The 19,499-nt window shown below is 41.9% G+C and overlaps 1 protein-coding gene across 1 annotated transcript in view; it reads left to right on the top strand.

Moving 5' to 3' along the window:
• Positions 1-3,305: 3,305 nt before the first annotated feature.
• The window catches only part of LOC122553563 (inverted formin-2-like), a 62,891-nt gene continuing 46,697 nt past the window's right edge, over positions 3,306-19,499 (top strand). The window contains 1 exon segment of the mRNA XM_043697554.1: positions 3,306-3,458. The gene's annotated coding sequence lies outside the window, so the exon portion shown is untranslated.

The raw sequence follows: 19,499 nt of genomic DNA, 5'->3' as shown, positions 1-19,499 counted from the left end.
CAGCTCTGTTCCTCCTGGTCTGTGTAGCTTTATATTGGATAGTTGAAGACCTTCTTTTGTTTTTGTGATTCAGCATCTGAAAGAAACAAAACTGCTGTTCCAATGTCTAATCTAAAGGTTATCTTGAAACCTTCTCTTATCATCTCTGTCTTTGAATAATTTCCACTGTTTGGTTTTAAATTTTGTTTTATAAGGGGGCATCAACCCTCTGCGAATCTTCTACTTCATGGACTCAGTTTTGAAAATACATTTTTGAATGTTCGGGTCATTTCTCATCCTGTTTGAAAATGCCCCAGCTTTTTACAACAATGGTATTAGGCAACTTTCACAGGGCAACTTCAATGTCCATGTATTTCTCTGCCACACCAACAGCAGCTAGTCTTCATTACTTTTCTTGGTACACACTTCTCCTTCTCTCTGTATCACTATTATGTCTGATGAGTTCAACTCCATCCATTATGTTGGAATTTGTGCTGTCCCTCTCTCCTAGAACAACCAGTTAGTTTTGTCTGCTAATTTCTGCTTGTCAACTTAATTGACTAGTCCTCAATACTGCTAACTCTTCTTAGGACTGCAGAATGATGTGTCATTCATATTTCAAAATTTACTGTTTCCTAATGAACTCCTTTTTCAGATAAGTGAGATAACAATTAATTTGCAGATTTATGGTGAGACGTCTACATAATTTTAAGTATCATTTTTTGGATTTTTCTAATTTCAACTGTGGCATATGGGTTGTGTATGTGTCTGAAGGGGGTTTAGTGACTAATTTGTAAATATTTCTGTAGATAGGATTTTTTTTAAAACACTGTTTAGAGAGATTGTCTAGTATGTAATGGGTTTTGTTTACTTCATTCGCTTATCAAGTCTCCCATTGTAATCAGTGTAATGCTCTCAGATAGAAGATTGTGAAGCATTTCAGAGTACATATAACTTGGGGAAATAAAAAGAGAGCTTTTGGGTTTTTTACTACCAATTTTCAGAATTCTGGTCTAAAGCTAGAAGAGTAAAACCGTCAATCTTGATGAGAGAAGGTAGTTTAGAATTTTTAAGAAATATCAGTATAAACAATTTAGTTTGAAAAGTTCCAAACCAGATGTGTTTGGTTACCTCTGAAGGGGGTCATTCTAAGCTGATGAAATCCAAAGTCAGTGGTAATAACAGCTATAGGAAGAGACTGTCAGATTCTCAAGTTAGAGGCCATTATTAAATTAAGCCTTTTTGATGAGAAATAGGAGAATCCTCTCTGGTGGGAATACAGAAAATAAACATTTTTGCAATTAAGGGATTAAAGATCGCATTTTACAGTGGCATAGAGTCATAAAGCATAGAAGCAGACTCTTCAGTCCAACCAGTCCATGCTGAACATAATCCCAAATTAAACTAGTCCTATCTGCCTGCTCCTTGCACTTTCCCTCCAAACCTTTCCTATTACTTATCCAAGTGTCTTTTAAATGTTGTAATTGTACCCACACCCAACACTTCCTCAGGAAATTCATTCCACACATCAATCACTCTCAATGTTAAAACTTTGCTCATGTCTTTTTTATATCTCTCTTCTCCCATCTTAAAAAGGTGCTCCTAGACTTAAAATCTCCCATCCTGGAGAAAAGACACCTATCATTTACTACCTCTACCCCTCATTATTTTATAAACTTCTATAAGGTCACCTCTCAATCTCCTACACTCCAGTGAAAAAAGTCCCAGCCTACCCAGCCCATTTTTATAACTCAAGCCTTTCACACCCAGCAACACCCTGGTAAATCTCTTCTGAACTCTCTCCAGCTTAATAATATGTTTCCTACAACTGGGTGCCAGACGTTCAAAATCTTTATTTTTTTGGTATCATAAGATAGTTTAGTTTGTCCTATTTTATCCTTTACTTGACATTAACTTTAAACCTAAATCTGCACCTTTACATGTTTGTGTTTAAGTGAAAGACCACCTTTTTACAACAAAAACAAATTTAATCAAGCCAGGTTTGAGACTGGGATTTGACTTGTCCAGTAACAACATCAGCTGGAATTACAATAGTGACAACTTTCTGGTGACAGTAATTGTTTCAAATATTTCTTATATACAGATTTCCTCCTGCATATCCTGCCCTGTCAGAGTGCCTTACAGTGTCAGGGCCCCAGGTTCGATTCCAGCCTTGGGCAACTGTCTGTGGGGAGTTTGCACCTTCGCCCCGTGTCTGCGTGGGTTTCCTCCGGGTGCTCTGGTTTCCTCCCACAGTCAAAATTGGCCATGCTAAATTGCCCATAGCGTTAGGTGCATTAGTCAGAGGGAAATGGGTCTGGGTGGGTTACTCTTCGGAGGGTCAGTGTGGACTTGTTGGGCTGAAGGACCTGTTTCCACACTGTAGGGAATCTAATCTAAATATAGGGTAGGGGAATGTGTCTGGGTGGGTTACTCTTTGGAGGGTCGGTGTGGACTTGCTGGGCTGAAGGGCCTGTTTCCACACTGTAGGGAATCTAATCTAATATCCTGAAGGGAAAATATTAATCCCTTAAATTAGTAGCCCTTTGGCTTTACATTAGCGTCCATTTTCCAAGTATAAAATCTGCTGCGAGTTTTTTTTTCCAGTTAAGATGCATTTCTTGCGTTGTGGCACAAATATTAATTTAATTCCAAATTGGGTTTAAAGAATTAGGATTCACCCCAGATTATAATACGTTCACTTTGTTACATCGGGAAAATACTTGGATTTAAGAATCTTGACTTTTAGATTTTTTTCCCCCAGAAAGCCCCTGAATAATTCCTAAAAGACAATACATTGATTAAAAAAAAACCCGAAAGGATGCTGTAAATCAGAAGCAAAAATTGCCGAGTATGGGTCACTCGACGCGAAATGTTAACTATTTCTCTGCACAGTCGCTGCCAGACCTGCTGAGCTTTTCCAGCAATAAGTTGTTGGCTCCATCTTCTTTCATTTGATATTATAATTCATTCTAAATTCAAAACGTCTTTTTTTCGCTCATTCCTAAGCATTTATCTTCAAGGGTCAGATTTCCTGCTTTTCCTGTGAAGACCTTACTCATTAACAGTGGTACATTGCCAAGTTGCCAAAGACTTCGGAATGTCAGCATAAAAATTGTCATATGACTGTTTGAACGTTGAGATTTATCGCTTTGGCTAGCAAATATATCAGAAACAAGAAATCTTTGTAATATGTTCAGGTTTTGTTGCATGATACATCGCTGTGGTTTTGACTTGTTTCAGTAGACACATCCAACTTTGAAAAAAATCCACCCATGAAGCATACAGTGTAGGAGGTGGAGCCAATGGGTACGCCCAGATGAGCAATACTGATTGGAAAAGCCTACACTTGTGCAGTGTTTGCTAGTTGGGTAGCGTATTAGTGCTGGATAAACGGCCCACCGAAGAAACATGAAACTTGAATGTTTTCAGTTGTTCTAAGAAAACCAGTCTGCCAGCTGTACTGAGATGATTTAGTGGTAAGTAGGTGAACTCCGTTGTGATCTAACTGCAGTATTAACAGCTAGAGGGGGAAAAAATGTTTCGTGAGGCTGTTTTGATGCTCGTTTCTATCGGAACTATTTTGGATAGCCTTTCCAGTTGCTTTGAATAGTTAAATAATAGTTTTTTCGGCTGGAAGTCTTCCAAGCCTGGGCTGATGTACTTACTGCACGAGAAAGAATGCTTAGCACTTATCCAAAACACACCACGCCCTTTAAATTACTTCTGAAGTACAGATCTTTTAGTTCTTGGCCAAATACAGCAACCAAATCACACGTAGCAAATGAGATTTTATTTAGTGTTTTGTTTTGCTCTGATAGCGGAGATAAACATGTCGGTCAGTATATCAGAAGAACGTATCGATTTTTTCCCCAAACTTCAAGTTAAGCAATTCAGTACACGTGGAGACGAGATTGACATGTCATCTGAGAGGCATTCCAGACTGTGCAGCACACCCTCACTATCTCAGTGACATGTCAACCTGTTTTAAATCCTTCACCCCATCCGCTTACCACCAAACGGTTTGAGGCCACTCTGGGGAATTGAATCATCTTTCACACATAAAGTGCATGTTGAAGAGTTAGAATGCAATATTGCAAATATACAGGATTAAAAATACACATCTGTGGGAAAAAAAAACCTGAAGATATAACCACACAACAGGACGTAAAGGATCAGTGACGCCGGCGCTTGGAATTTCTAAACTGTTAATCATTCCAGCCGGAGGCTGGTTTTAAGTTCTGCCACAATTACAGTTTACATTCCTTAAGGGCTGAAGGACTCTTGATGAAAAGTCGCCTCTGGTCCACAGCTAGCATGTCACTATAAAGTGTCATTGTTTTGTTGTCTCACATCTATTTGACAGCAAACCCTCGTAAACTTAATTTAGTCAAAACTGCCTCCGTGCTCATGACTAACAAAGATCATCTGAAGTTATTTCCCCATGACTTGCTAATTTTAAAATACTGATGTACAGAACAGAAATTTGAGTTCTAAATAGATGTGCGCACGGGACAGAGCATTGTTATTTTGGGAGGAGTTGATGCTGACCAATATATCTGACAGTTCGTATTCATCCATTGAAAAAGCAATGTCAATATTCTAAACAAATGCAAATCACTGAACACTATTTAAACTTGACTCAACATTGCTGACTAATTTAAAAATGAGCATGGGTGTGACAGGCTGCACCTTGATTTTTTTGTTGAAAAGAAACAGTAGGGTAACATTCATGTCATACTTTTGATAGAAGATAGAACTGCTTTCTCTTTCTCAGCAGAAAAGCATGCGTACACATTAAATATTTTGCTGTCATTGCTGTAATACTATATAAGAAATAACCCATTATGCTGGTGTTAGGTAACAGCTTCCTGAACTTTCAACAGTGAAGGATTCAACCCTATCTTGACAATGTAACAGATATTGCAATGCAATTCCCAGAGCTGAAGTTTACTTAATCAGTTCATTTAAAATAGAATCAGGTAAGTGTCTGATTACGGAAGAGACAGAGGTGATCGGATTATGGTAGCATAGCTTTCATCTAACTTCATTTGCGCTGACAGTGTCAAACCATGAGGTTGAGGATGCAAAACAGGCAAACTCTTTTCTGTATAGCATACAATAGGTGTCTGACACATATCGTTTTTATTCACATTGGCTGTTGGCATTAACCAGCCCGAGTTACTCTGGAGAATGTGGTGGTGAGCTGACTCTTGAACCACTGCAATCCATTTGCTGTACATAGACCCATAATGTCATTAGGGAGAGCGTTCCAGGAGATGGACACAGCAACACTGAAGGAACAGCAATGTAATTCCATGTCAGGATAAGTGAGCAGCTTGAGGGGGAGTTTGCAGGTAGTGCTGTCCTATGAATCTGATTTCCTTTCCAACTAAAAGGGCTGCGAATGCTGGGAATCAGAAACAAAAACAGAAATTGCTGGTAACACTCAGCAGGTCTGGCAGCATCTGTGGAGAGCAATCAGAGTTAACGTTTTGGGTCCAGTGATACTTCCTCAGAACTGATGGTAGCTAGAAAAAGCTGATTTCTTTTTATAAATGCAGAAGATTGGCTGGGGGGTGGGAAAGAGGTGAAGATGATAAAGGAGTAGATGGTAGATAGTGCCCAAGGAGAGTTGGACAGTTAGACAGACAAAGGAGTGGATATTTATTAACTTATGAGAATGAATAGCAACTACTGGGATAACAAAGTCTGGTGTGTGGGGTTGGGAGAAGTTGCCTCAAGCCTCAAATTGTTTAACTCGATATTTAGTCCAGAAGGCTGTAGAGTTCCAAAGCAGAAAATGAGGTGCTATTCTTCCAGCTTGTGCTGCGGAAGAGTTGTTGGCCAGGGAAATAGGGTGGGGTATTGAAGTAGCAGACAACTGGAAGCTCAGGCAGAACATAGGTGCTCCACAAAGCAAAATAGTCTCCTACTCTATGCTTCATTTCCCCAATGTACAGGATGTACGATAATAATGGCTAACCTTATTAAAAAAGGGAAAACAATCCACTTTTAGAATTTATTTTTATAATATTATTTGGCAGTAATAGTAAACTTTAAAAACTAGCGACTGCAGAAGGAATTTGGCAGGTTATCAACATACAGGCAGTTCCCAGGTCAGCAACAGATTCCAAGTCGATTTGTTTGAAAGTTGGAGCACAATTCAGGACAATAGAAAGCAGCTGTTCATAAGTACAGGATGTGGAGGTGCCGGTGTTAGACTGGGGTGGACAAAATTAAAAAAATACACAACACTAGGATATAGTCCAACAGGTTTATTCCGAGGCACAAGCTTTCAGAGTGCTGCTCCTTCGTCAGGTAGCGGTGTTGCAAGAGTACAAGAAGCATTCATCTGTCAGATCTGAAAATTTTAAAATGTACAGGGTCACGTTTGTAAATAAGTATTCATAACTCAAATATTCCTAAATCAGAGGGCCTCTGCAATGTAACAGAACCTCCAGCAGCAGATGGCGATGATGAAGGAGGGGCCCAAGCAAGGCAGCGTGAGCAATGGGGTGGACCCTCTCTGGAAGAAAGGGAGTTTTTGGGGGAGAAAGCCCTGATGGGAAAAAAGGAGCAGACAAAAGATGACCAACTGTAAACTGCAGACTATGCAATGTAAATGTTGTCTTCCATGATTGTCATGGTGCCTGCAGCAAAATAACATAAGCCCCTGGTTCACAAGTTTGAGCCTCATCCATTTGTTCAAATGTCATGTTACGAAAAGGAGTTATAGACCCAGTGACACTGACTTCCTGTGAATTTCATTGTGGTAATATAGGCTCAGGCTGGGGGATTGGTTGCAGAGAGAGGTGAAGATGTTTCTGCCTGAAGTGTGAAGCCTATTTAGAGAGCGCAAAGAAAAATAACTGAACAAACAACCCACAAAAACCTGAAAGAACTGCTGGAAATCAGAAGCAAAAACAAATTGCTGGAAAATCTCAGCAGGTCTTGCAGCATCTGTAGAAAGAAATCAGTTAATGTTTTCAGTTCGAGTGACCCTTCTTCAGAACTGACAGCTAGGGAAAGGTTGGTTTTTATACAGAACATGGGGTGAGTTAGAGCCCAAAGAGAGAGAGAGAGAGAGAGAGAGAGAGAGAGAGAGAGAGAGAGAGAGAAAAAAGAGAGTTGGACAGACAAAGGGAATGGTTAAATGAGTATAGGGCAATGAATACCTGCAATATGGGGGTATTAGAAGCTGACAGTGGGTTGTTTTGGGTAGTGTTGGCGTAAGGACATGGCCTTAGGCTGTAAAATTGATGAATTCGATATTAAATCCAGAAGGCAGTAGAGTGCCCAAGGGGAAAATAAAGGGCTTGTGCTGAGTTTTAGATTAGATTAGTTACAGTGTGGAAACAGGCCCTTCGGCCCAACAAATCCACACCGACCCTCCAAAGGGCAATCCTGTTCTCCTACATTTACCCCTTCACCTAACACTACAGGCAATTTAGCTCAGCCAATTCACCTAACCTGCACATTTTTGGACTGTGGGAGAAAACCGGAGCACCCGGGAGAAATCCACACAGACACAGAGAGAATGTGCAAACTCCACACAGTCAGTCGCCTGAGGCGGGAATTGAACCCAGGTCTCTGGCGATGTGAAGCAGAAGTGCTAACCACTGTGCCACCGTGCTGCCCACCAATCTGCAGGAATCTGAGACAGATGTTGCCCAGGGAACAGGGTGGTGTGTTGAAGTGGCAGGCACTGCAAACTCAGGATGTTTCTTTGCAGGCAGAACACATGTATTCTGCGAATTGGTCACCCAGTCTATGTTTCATTTCCCCACTACAGAGGAGATCACATTGTGAGCAACAAATGCAGTAGAATAGATTGAGTGAAGTGCACGTAAAGCACTGCTTCATCTGGAAGGCGTGACTGGGGCCTTGGATACTAAGGAGGGAGGATATAAACTGCCAGATATTTCTCCTGCAGTCACGGACGGTGTATGTACTATGAGGCTGTTGGATTGAAGGAGGAATCGACCAGGACGTCCTGGGGGGAGCAGTCTCAGTGGAAGGTTGACAAGAAAGGGGAGGGGAATGCTGTTGACAGAAATGGCAGCTAATGATCCTCTTGATGTGGATGCTGGTGGAATGTTGGGGGATTCTATCACTTATGTAGGAAGGAAGAAAGCAGGTGAAGGTTGAAGTGTTGGAAATGGGTCAGACCTGGCTGAGAGCCCTGTCAGCTGGGGATTCCTTGGTTGAGGAAGAAGGTGAACATTTTGGATGTTCCCTTGTTGAAGTTGGCATCATAAGAGAACTGGGCAAATGGAATAGAGATTTTACAGGAAGCAAAGTGTGAGGATGTATAATCTAGGTAACTAAGGGAGTCAGTGGGTTTGTAGTGGACATTGGTAGTCAGTCTATCCCCAGAAATGGAAACAGATGTTGGGGAAGGGAAGGGAAGGGAGGTGTCAGAGATGGACCTGATCAAAATTGGAAGCAAAATGGATAGCCATTTCTAATTCCAGATGAGAGGGGGAAGCAGCATCGATGATATCATTGATATCCCAGAGGGAAAGAAACAGTTGTGATGGGGGCCAGAATAGGACTGGAACAAAAGGATGTTCCATGTAGCCCACAAAGAGACAGGCATAACTGGAACCCACGTAGGAACCTATAGCCACCCCTTTGACATGAAGAAAATGAGAAGGGTTAAAAAAAAAAGAGGAGGAGGGTGTTTGGAGATAGTTCAGGCCCTTTTCAAGAAAGGAGCAGAGAGCCCTGAGCCATCCTGATCGGGGATGGACGTGAATTGCATGTCCATAAGAAAGAGGATGCAGCTGGAGCCTGTGAACGGGAAATTCTGAAACTAAGGCATCAGAGGAATTGCAGGTGTCAGTGGGAAGGGACTGGACATGAAGAGGAAGAAAACCAAATCAGGGTAGGAAGAGGTGAGTTCTGAGGGGCAGGAAAAACAAGGGTTCTTTCAGGGCCGTCCTGTTTGTGGATTTTGGGAAAGTAGTAAAAGCAAGTTGTGCGAGGTTGAAAACTATGAGCTTGGAGTCAGTGGGTGGAGATCAGCAGATGAATGACTACTGTGGACATAGTAGTCTAGTCTTCCATGGTCTGAGAGAAGATAGGAGGTATTGAGCTGGCACTCAGCCAGAGTGTTGTAGAGGTGAGTCTGCCAGACAACAGCAGCACCACCCTCATCAGGAGGCTTAAGTACAAAGTCAGGGTTGGATCTGATAGCACAGAGTGCAGTTAATCAATTTTAGAGGGAGATAGGTTGGAATGAAGTTGGGGGTGGGGGTGCAAACATTGAGGCAACCAATGTCACATCAGCATTTCTAGGGCTTGAGGTCATGCCCTTATCCCAACCCCTACATACCAGGCCTTGTCATCACATGGACTATTAACGTACACAATCTATAGTCGGGGTAGCATGGTGGCTCAGTGTTTAGTGCCAGGGTCCCAGGTTTGATTCCACCCTTGGGCAACTGTCTGTTTGGAGTTTGCATGTTTACCCTGTGTCCATGTGGGTTTCCACTGGGTGCTCCAGTTTCCTCCCAAAGTCCACAGATGTATAAATTAGGTGGATTGGTCATGTTAAAATTGCCCATGTATTGGTTAGGTGCATTAGCAATGGAAGGTGTGGAATTACAGGGAAGGGGTGAGTTTGGGTGGGATGCTCTTCAGAGGCTCAGTGTGGACTTGTTGGGCCAAGTGGCCTGTTTCCACACTGTAGGCATTCTATTTTATCATCTGCTGATAATAGCCCCCATTAGAGTCATAGAGAAGTACAGCTATTCATTTCCCCAAACTGGCTTTTTACCCACTTCTCTGTCTGTCCAACTGATAGACCCCCAAAGAGAGACAATCTCCACTATGGTTTAACTTCCCTTCCCCCTGCTCCATCCCATTTTCTGTACAAATATCAACCTGTCCATAGCTCCCATCAGTTCTGAAGAAGGGCCACTGGACCCAAAACATTAACTCAGATCTCTCTGCATGGATACTGCCAGAATTGCTAAGGCTTTCCAGCAATTTCTATTTCTGCTCAAGAAAAAGAGGTGTTTGGCAGCATAGAACAGGTAAGACTGAAAGCAGAACTGGTAAGGGCGACAATTGTTTCTAAAAAAAAATCATTTTTCAGACAATAGAATCTTATTTACCTGCAGAAGCTCATTGGAAATAAATACTCTCCTGTCTACCATAACAATTCTAGATGTGTTTCAAGATGCTGTATTCTGAGTCCTGTAAAGTCTGTATTTTTATTTTTCCATATTGTTAACTGTAGACTGAAATGGAAAAAAGGCACAAAACTGCAAGGATTTCTGCAGTTTTAAAAATAACCCGACTGCCTGTGTCTGTCAGGATTATTTACACAGTTGGTATTCAAGCAGTAGTTGAAATGTAGTTTGCATATAGTCAGAGGGAAATGGGTCTGGATGGGTGACTCTTGTGAGGGTTGGTGTGGACTTGTTGGGCCAAATGGCCTGTTTCCACACTGTAGGGAATCTAATACAAAAAAAAAGAGCTGGAGCTAATAGCTCTGGAAAATAGAGATTCAACCAAAAACAAGTAACTCATTAGTCACTAGTCTACAGACCAGTTATCAGCAAAGGCCATTTACCTTCCAATAAATGTGTGATTAGTTCGGAGGTAGCTGAACAGATTGGTGCTGTGAATAGGTCTATGAGAAGTCATCAGATCTTCACCAGCTCAGGAGCTGTGTCAGTTCTCTGCAGTTGAAACCACGAAGCCTGACAAAAACCAGTTTGCTCTCCTTCCAGTTGCTGTAAGCTGTGATTTTTAATTAAGTCTCAGGTGTTTTCAACTGTGGTCCAACCACTCTATACCTCCTGCAAATCAATGAAAGCATCAAGAGAAGACAGTGAAGCAGTGTTCTGATCAGCTAAGCATTTGCCAAGATGGATGCAGCTCCAACACCACTCAAGAAGCTTGACGCCATCCAGATCAAAGTAGCCCATTTGATTGGCATCATGTTCACAAAAATCCATTCCTTTAACCACCAACACACAACAGCAGCAGTGCATCTCATCCAGAAAATGCACTGCAGAAATTCACCAAAGATCCTTAGACAGTACCTTCTAAATCCATAATCACTTCCATCTAGGAGGGCAAGGGCAGCAGATATATGGGAACACCATTAACCCGTGAGTTCCCCTCTAATAGGCTCGCCACCCTGACTTGGAAATATATCTGCTTCTTCATGTGGCTTAATCAAATTCCTGAATTTCAACCCTAACCCCCACAACATTCTGGGTCTACCTACAGTAGATAGACCACCATGGTTCAAGGACGCAGCTCACCACCACCTTCTCAAGGACAACTAGGGACAGGCAATAAATGCTGCCATCCCATGAGTGAGTAGAGACCATTGAAGTGCTTTGCAAGCTCTCTCACCATCCATAGCACCTTTCTTCCCATCTGTCCATGGGATTTTAAGGGGTTAGTAGAATTCTATGCCAATACTTCATAATTATTTACCTGTAGCTGGAGTCTATTTGCTTGTACTAAGTAGTACATTTTGTTAAGTACAGAAATCTGGTTAACCTGATTCTAAAGGACAGCAAAATTCCTTAATTTAGCCGACTTCCTAAAATCTTTAACTGTTGTGATGGCTCAAATAATGTCAGGGCTTGATTTCCAGTGCTCAACCCAGTGAGTCATAACAGTCCAGTCTTGCTATAGCAATAGTAGTGGCTAATAGGATAACTGGTGTGGTTGCTCACTTTATATTAACTGGTCATGCCGTTAGCTGGAAGAGAAAGGCTTTTTGGCTCATACCCCACTCTTGTCCGCCAGATCCACAGTGCCATTGGCTTGAGAGCCAGGAGAAGAGTGCAGCTTTAGAATGTTGTTATCTTTGGATTCTCTATTTCATATTTTTGTAAGCGGTTGCAAACTATTACATGAAATTCAGCTTAAAAACATGTTAAGGAAATGCCTAGACTGGAACTTGCTTTTACAAGCCTGACATGAAGACATTTCATTTGTTCTCATGTTTCACAGAGCAATGATTTCCATTAGACTGGTTACGTTATTGAACATGGCATAAGATTTTCTCCTGCATTTAAATTGAGAGGTAACAAAAAACCACCAAAAAGAAAAGGGAGGGGTACATAATTAACATTAGTACATTTGATGGCAATAGCAAAATAGAGATGAGACATTTCCTGTGGAAGAAAAGGATTGGAAGACATGGAGGAGGAGTCTTGTATATATTCCTCAACATCTCGATGTATTGAGGATCTCAAAAGATCCCTTACCAACAGAGTTTTCCATCAGCCATTTTAGGTTTGTTCACTCCAATTACACCAATTGTATGATCCTTTGATCTGTCTGCCTATTAAATCTGTGTTGGTGTGCCCTCTCTCACTGCACCTGTCAAAGAAATGTCACTCCAATCGTCTGCGATTTCAAATAAACCGGTTGGATTATAACCTGGTGTCATGTGATTTGACTTCCTCTGCATAATGTCAGAGCTGGTGAGCAAGAGGAGGGAGGAAAAAGAAAAAGCAAGGTTAAGATAAGCAATACATTGCCCCACAAACAAGAAGGCCACTTGTAGGGATAGTCGTGTGTGTATGTACATCACTCCACAGCTATAATATAGCTTGAAGGTTACCAACTCACTGGAGGGGATTGCAGCTAAGATTGACTTAAACCTGCATCATCCCAGCATGAGTAGCTGTAGACAGGAAACTACAGGGACACTAGTGAAAGGACGTTTACTGTCATCCCACGTGAAAACAGTGCACGAGAGATCCTGGTTCTCCCCCAGAGCAGTGCTGAGTACACAACTGGAATGTGGAAAGAGCCTGAAATCCCTCTTTAACAGAGAACTGCAGCTGTGATGTCAATAGTCTGATCCTGCATTTCAGCAAATTGTGATTTCATGACCTCAGGCTGTGCTGTTGCAACACAAACAGAGACATCTGTTGCAACACAAACAGAGGCGTGTTTAACTGTGTCTGAAGCTGCCCCTCACATGGAAGAGGCGGCTCTCCTCTCTGGCGAGCCAAGCACTATACTAAGAATTTGTTATGCATGCCTGTTCTTCGAATACACCCTTTCCCATGCATCATTCCACTGAAAACCTGTGTTTGAGCTGCTCATTACTTCAGTCTGGTAATTTTGCTACCCTTGCTGTCCAGTCTGACTATGGGTAATACATGTCTGATGAGTCACCATGTATAATTCTCTCTTATTGCCTGTCTCTAAAAAACCTCAGCCAGTACTAAGATGGTTGACTGCACACATGAGACGAAAGGACAATGTTTCACCTTCATCACTCTGCTTCCTGAACATTATGTTTTCCTGCAGCTGCCTGATCAACTCTCAGTTCTTGATAATCTCAAATTGAGAATACTCAAGGTTGGCTGTTGAAGGAATATTTTAAATTAAAAAAAAACAAACAGTCTGTACTTCAATTTACACACTGGAAGGGATTGTAAGGTGAGAGTGCAAGTGGTATGCAAGGAGGCAGATTAAGTAGGAATTTACCAGGATCTTTTGGGTTTTCAGTTTTGCTGCTGGGTATAGCATCAGTCAAGAATGCACACCAGTAGATTAGCAGCACCATCAAGCATGGACAACTGTTGTCTCTCCTCTTCTGGTCAGGTCTCATTGTTGTCTTAGTCCTGCAAGGCAACAGCAAGTGTGGCTCAATATATTTAGGGAATGTGCATTTCTTTGTTGAACAGCTAACAGTTGTGAGCAAACAGAGGTTTAATGATGGGTGGGCAAGAGAGAGACAGCCCTGGGGGTACTTGTACTTTGTGATGGTGAAGTGAATCTCTGGAATGCAGCAGCTGAGTTATTTGTGGCTATTGGAGAATGTCAATTTTAAAGGACTAATCCAGTCAATGGCCTACTATTCCATCTGGAAACAGTAAGTTTATACTGTTGAACAAATTGCCTTACTGCAGCTACTTTCGTCATAAAACTCTATTACAGAACCAGGAAGAAAATAATCTCATACTAAATAATTATTTCCTTCCTGGGATTATTGAACAAGGAAAGGATTATTACATCAAGAAAAAGATCATTGGGTTCATTTCTTATTTAGGATTTTTAAGATGTGCCAACTAAGTTTCAGTGCTGTGAAGTACTTTTCTCACAATGTAAAAGTTTGGATAAACAATCACTATTGTAGTTGCAGCCTTAGTTATGAGACATTTGAATGTGTTCATGGGGGAGGTGGAGGGTAGTGGTTCTTTGTTCTGTACGCCTCGTGTATGTCATATATTGACAATTACAGGCCAAAAGCACTATGGCTGGAATTTTTCTTTTAAACTCAGCCAATCTTGCACCAGATACCAAAAGCATATGGCAATGATATTGAGAGAGGTGGCAATGCAGGCATCAGGGGGCCTGGGAAGTTCCATATCTTGAAATGTTGGTATCATCTTCAAAAGCCAGTCTGTAACACAATAGTCCAGAAGTCTGAGAGGAGTAGTGAGGATGTCTGGTCAACAGTACAAAGTGAAGATATGATCAAGTTTCAATCAAAGGACTTTTCAGAATGCAGAGCAGTCATCCGTCAACCTCCTCAGTAGTGATGGGTTGTTGGGGGAATAATCTATTAACTGTACAAGCTATTGGAGCAGTGGGGGGCAAACTCTCTAGTCATTGGAGTCATACCTGACACAGAAGATGGTTGTAGTTGTTGGAGGTCAGTCAACTCAGCTCCAGGTCATCTCTGCAGGAGTTCCTCAGGATAGTGTTTTCGGCCAAACCATCTTCAGCTGCTCCCTCATTGACTTCCTTCTCAAAGTCCGAAATAGGGATGTTCAATGATTGCTCAATGTTCAGCACCATTTGCGACTCTTCAGGTACTAAGCAAACCATGTTCAAATAGTCAGAGATGTACAGCATGGAAACAGACCCTTCGGTCCAACTTGTCCATGCTGACCGGATATCATATCCTAATCTCGTCCCATTTGCCAACACTTGGCCCAGATCCCTCCAAACCCTTTCTATTAATGTACCTATCCAGATGCCTTTTAAAAGGCTGTAGTTGTACCAGCCTCCACCACTTCCTCTGGCAGCTCATTCCCCACACACACACACACAAAACCCTCCACATGAAAAAGGTCCCTTTTATATATCTTTCTCCTCTCACCCTAAACCTATGCCCTCTAGTTCTGGACTCCCTCATCCAGGGAAAAGACTTTGTCTATTTATCCTATCCATGCCCCCTCATGATTTTATAAACCTCTACAAGGTCACCCCTCAGCCTCTGACACTCCAGGGAAAACAGCCCCAGCCTATTCAACCTCTCCCTTTAGCTCAAATCCTGCAACCCTGGCAACATCCTTGTAAATCTTTTCTGAACCATTTCAAGTTTCACAACATCCTTCTGATAGGAAGGAGACCAGAATTGCATGCAATATTCCAAAAAGTGGCCTAACTAATGTCCTGTACAGCTCTAACATGACCTCCTAACTCTTATACTCAATGCTCTGACCAATAAAGGAAAGCATACTAAGCACCACTTTCACTATCCTTGAAAGTGGAGTCGCAAGTAAAGAGGAACTATGAACCTGCACTCCAAGGTCTTTGTTTAGCAACACTCCCTCAGACCTTACCGTTAAGTATATAAGTCCTGCTAAGATTTGCTTTTCCAAAATGCAGCACTTTGCATCTATCTAAATTAAACTCCATTTGCCACTCCTCAACATATTGGCCCAAAATGCAACAAGATCTGCACACTAGGCTTGGGTTGACAAGTAACATTCATGCCACACAAATGACCAGCAATGACCATCTCCCATAAGAGACAATCTAACCATCATCCCTTGAAATTCAATGGCATTACCATCAACTGAATTCCTCACCATCAACATCCTGGGTGTTAGCATTGACCATAAAACTCAACTGAATAAACAATATAAACACAGCGGCTACAAGAATAAGTCAGAGGTTAGAAATACTGCAGCAAGTAACTCATTTCCTGACGCTCACAAAGCCTGTCCATCATCTACAAGGAGAAAGTGAGGTCTGCAGATGCTGGAGATCAAAGTTGAAACTTTATTGCTGGAACAGCACAGCAGGTCAGGCAGCATCCAGGGAACAGGAGATTCGACGTTTCGGGCACAGGCCCTTCTTCAGGAAGAAGGGCCTGTGCCCGAAACGTCGAATCTCCTGTTCCCTGGATGCTGCCTGACCTGCTGTGCTGTTCCAGCAATAAAGTTTCAACATCATCTACAAGGCACATGTCAGGAGTGTGATTGAATACTCATTTAGCTGGATGGGTGCAGATTCAACAACATTTGATGTTTGACACCATCAGGACAAGCCATTTGATTAGCACCACGTACACACGCATTGATACTACTATAGCCATCTACTACTACAACTACTCCAAGGTGCACAACAGAAATTCACCAAAACTCCATATGATAGTACCTTCCAAACCCATTACTACCTCCATGGAGAAGGACAAGGGTAACAGTAGGTGATTGTCCCATTGTACAACTTCCCCTCCAAGCCACACTCACTTGGAAATATCTCTCCATTCCCTTACCATCATTCATTCTCACTTCATTGAGCTGCTGTGGTACTTAGACCCAAACACACAAAAAAAGCAGCTCATCACCACTGCCTTCTCAAGAGAACCTAAGGACTGACAACAAATGCTGACCAGTGATGCCCATGTCCCACAATTGAATAATAAAAATATTCTAATTGTTAAAACAGTCCAAAATCCCCATCTGTATCTCTAAATTGAAGTTTTTCTTAAAAAGACATTACACCCACTTGAGAAGCCCAGTCACAAGATGCTGAGAAGGGCTCCCTTCACTACCATATGTTAAATTTTGGACAGCACTGCTCCCTCACAGCATCATGGACCTGGGTTATAGTCTTCAGAGGCTGGAATATCTGTGAGGATTTTGCACATTCACCCTGTGCCTGCGAGGGTTTCCTCTGGTTTCCTTCTGCGGTCAAAAGATGTGCAAATTAAGTGAATTGGCTATGCTAAATTGCCCATAGTGTTCAGGGATGTGTAGGCTAGGTGCATTAATCAGGGGAAATGTAAGTAATAGGATCAGAGAATGGGTCTGGGTGGGATAGTCTGAGGGCCAGTGTGGACGTGTTAGGCTAAATGGCCTGTTGCCATACTGTAGGGATTTGTTGTTGCAGGTATAAACATTCATTGCCCATCCCTAGTTACTCATATTAAGTGCCTTGCTAAGCCATGTCAACCATAATGCCATGGTTCTCAAGTCAAATACAGACCAGGCCAAGTAATCATGGGAGATTTTCTTTCCAAAGGATGATATTAGTGAATCAAATAAGTTTTTACAATGGATGTTTTGTGGTCATCATTAAACTTTTACTTCAATATCTTCTCCCCTACAAACACCAGATAGAACACTCAGCATATCAGAGCTTTTTACACAGCTTTTCAGGTTTCAAACCAGTCAACAACCATAACTATGTGCCAGGTACGACTCCAACCAGTGGAGATATTTTCCCACTCTGGTCCAGTAGCTAGTGTGGTTAAAGGGGTCAGCATCCTGACAATCCAGCACTACGGGGTAGTGTTGAGGGATGACTGCTCTGCATTCTGAAGAGGCCAAGACCAGAAATGCAGGGCTTTTTTTTTTGAAAGATAGGAGGAAAGCTCAGCATTATCTCCACTGAATTAATGACCTGTGCATTTTGTTGACTCAGGTAATAACAAAAGTGGTGTCCAAAAAATGCTTTTAGTCATTTTGCAGCTTTTTCTCTGGAGCTTTTGGAGGAATTGGCAGTCTCTTAAGAGAGCAATCCATGTTTGGCAATCCTCCAGCAATGAAGAAGGGCACCCATTAAAATAATGTCACGAAAATACAGATAGTTAGAAGAAAGGGAGAAATTCTTCTTATTCAAAACGTAGAACTATTATTTCCCTCTCACAACAGCACTGACTTTAATCCTGTATGAAAACAGAAATATCTGGAGAACTACAGCAGATTATTAATCCTATGTTGATACTAGTTTTTGAATGAGCATTTACAGAACAATGGCAGCACAAAGTTCACTTTGCCTGAACTTATTAGCAAAAACTCAAACTGCTGTGTTTCACCACATTCGGATTACTGAAGACAAGACAATCATCGGTGCTAAAGTTGAAAAGTTTGCCCACTAATTTTTTGAGGTTCAATTAAAGTACAAAATGCTTTCCACTCTTTGTTTTCATGTGATTTACTGCAGAACATTGAAGTACGAGTTTCTAAAAGGAAAAATGGATTCTATTGTATGTTGAAAACAGTTGGTGGCATTTGGCTGAAACCTTTGCTATGCAGCAGTGAAGAACTAGGCATTAATGTTGGCACCAGCTCTGCTGGAATTAGCATTTTAGTCTTTCTGAAATCTATTATAGCAGCACAGTCTAATTTTATTTCCAGTAAATCAGTTGCTGAGGCTCAGTACAGCTTGGCGCACTACCAGCGCCAACCAGATGAAGAACTTCCAATCTCGAGTTCTTGCAAATAAGTTTATTTTTTAAAAGTACAAGTTAAAAAGCAGATAAATGTGAGGGTAAGTGACTTATTTTAAAATCAAAGACAATGCAAGCTAATGTCTGCTAAAATGTGCGGAGAACTGCTGAGCAAATTTCTTTCTTATTAAATTATTGTTCAGAAAAATAGTTGCTCAGAAATAAGTAAATAAAAATCTGGTCAGCAGTGGAGACTCATTTACTTGAGCATTTTGTGGCAAGGCATGAGAGAATTACATACAGCATTTGTTCAGTTATTTCACAAGTAAAAACTATCTACACAGAGGATCCATGTCTCTCAAAAGGATGGTGATGGGCTAAAGGAGGATTGTCCATTGTCTACAAGGCACACGTCAGGAGTGTGAAGGAATCCACTCCACCAGGGTACAGCCCCAACACCACCCAAGAAACTCACTTTTTTTGACACCCTGTCCAATACCTTTAACATTCTGCCCCTTTATCAATGGCACATTGACAATACGTATGTACGAGATGCATTATAGGAACTTGCCAAAGGTTTTGAAGGTGCAATTAAAAGGATCTATCTAGAAGGACAAGGGCAGATGTATGGGAACATCAACACTCTGGAGTTCCCCTGCAAACTGCACACCAACCTGACCTCAGACTACGCTGCCACTGCTTTAGAATGACTGGCTCAGAATCTTGCAATTGTCCTTCCAATAGTACTATCAGTGCATGTATCCCTAAAGGACTACAGTGGTACAAGGTACAGTGGTTGTGGTTCTGTTCGCCGAGCTGGAAATTTTTGTTGCAAACGTTTCGTCCCCTGTCTAGGTGACATCCTCAGTGCGTGGGACCCTCCTGTGATGCGCTTCTGTGGTGTTTCCTCTGGCATTTATGGTGGCCTGTCCCTGCCGCTTCCGGTTGTCAGTTTCAGCTGTCCGCTGTAGTGGCCGGTATATTGGGTCCAGGTCTATGTGTTTGTTGATGGAGTTTGTGGATGAGTGCCAAGCTTCTAGGAATTCCCTGGCTGTTCATAGTTTCGCTTGCCCTATAATGGTAGTGTTGTCCCAGCCAAATTCATGTTGCTTGT

The sequence above is a fragment of the Chiloscyllium plagiosum genome, chromosome 10 (assembly GCF_004010195.1).
Source record: "Chiloscyllium plagiosum isolate BGI_BamShark_2017 chromosome 10, ASM401019v2, whole genome shotgun sequence".
NCBI classification, from domain to species: domain Eukaryota; kingdom Metazoa; phylum Chordata; class Chondrichthyes; order Orectolobiformes; family Hemiscylliidae; genus Chiloscyllium; species Chiloscyllium plagiosum.
This window is presented reverse-complemented; position numbering and strand designations above follow the sequence as displayed.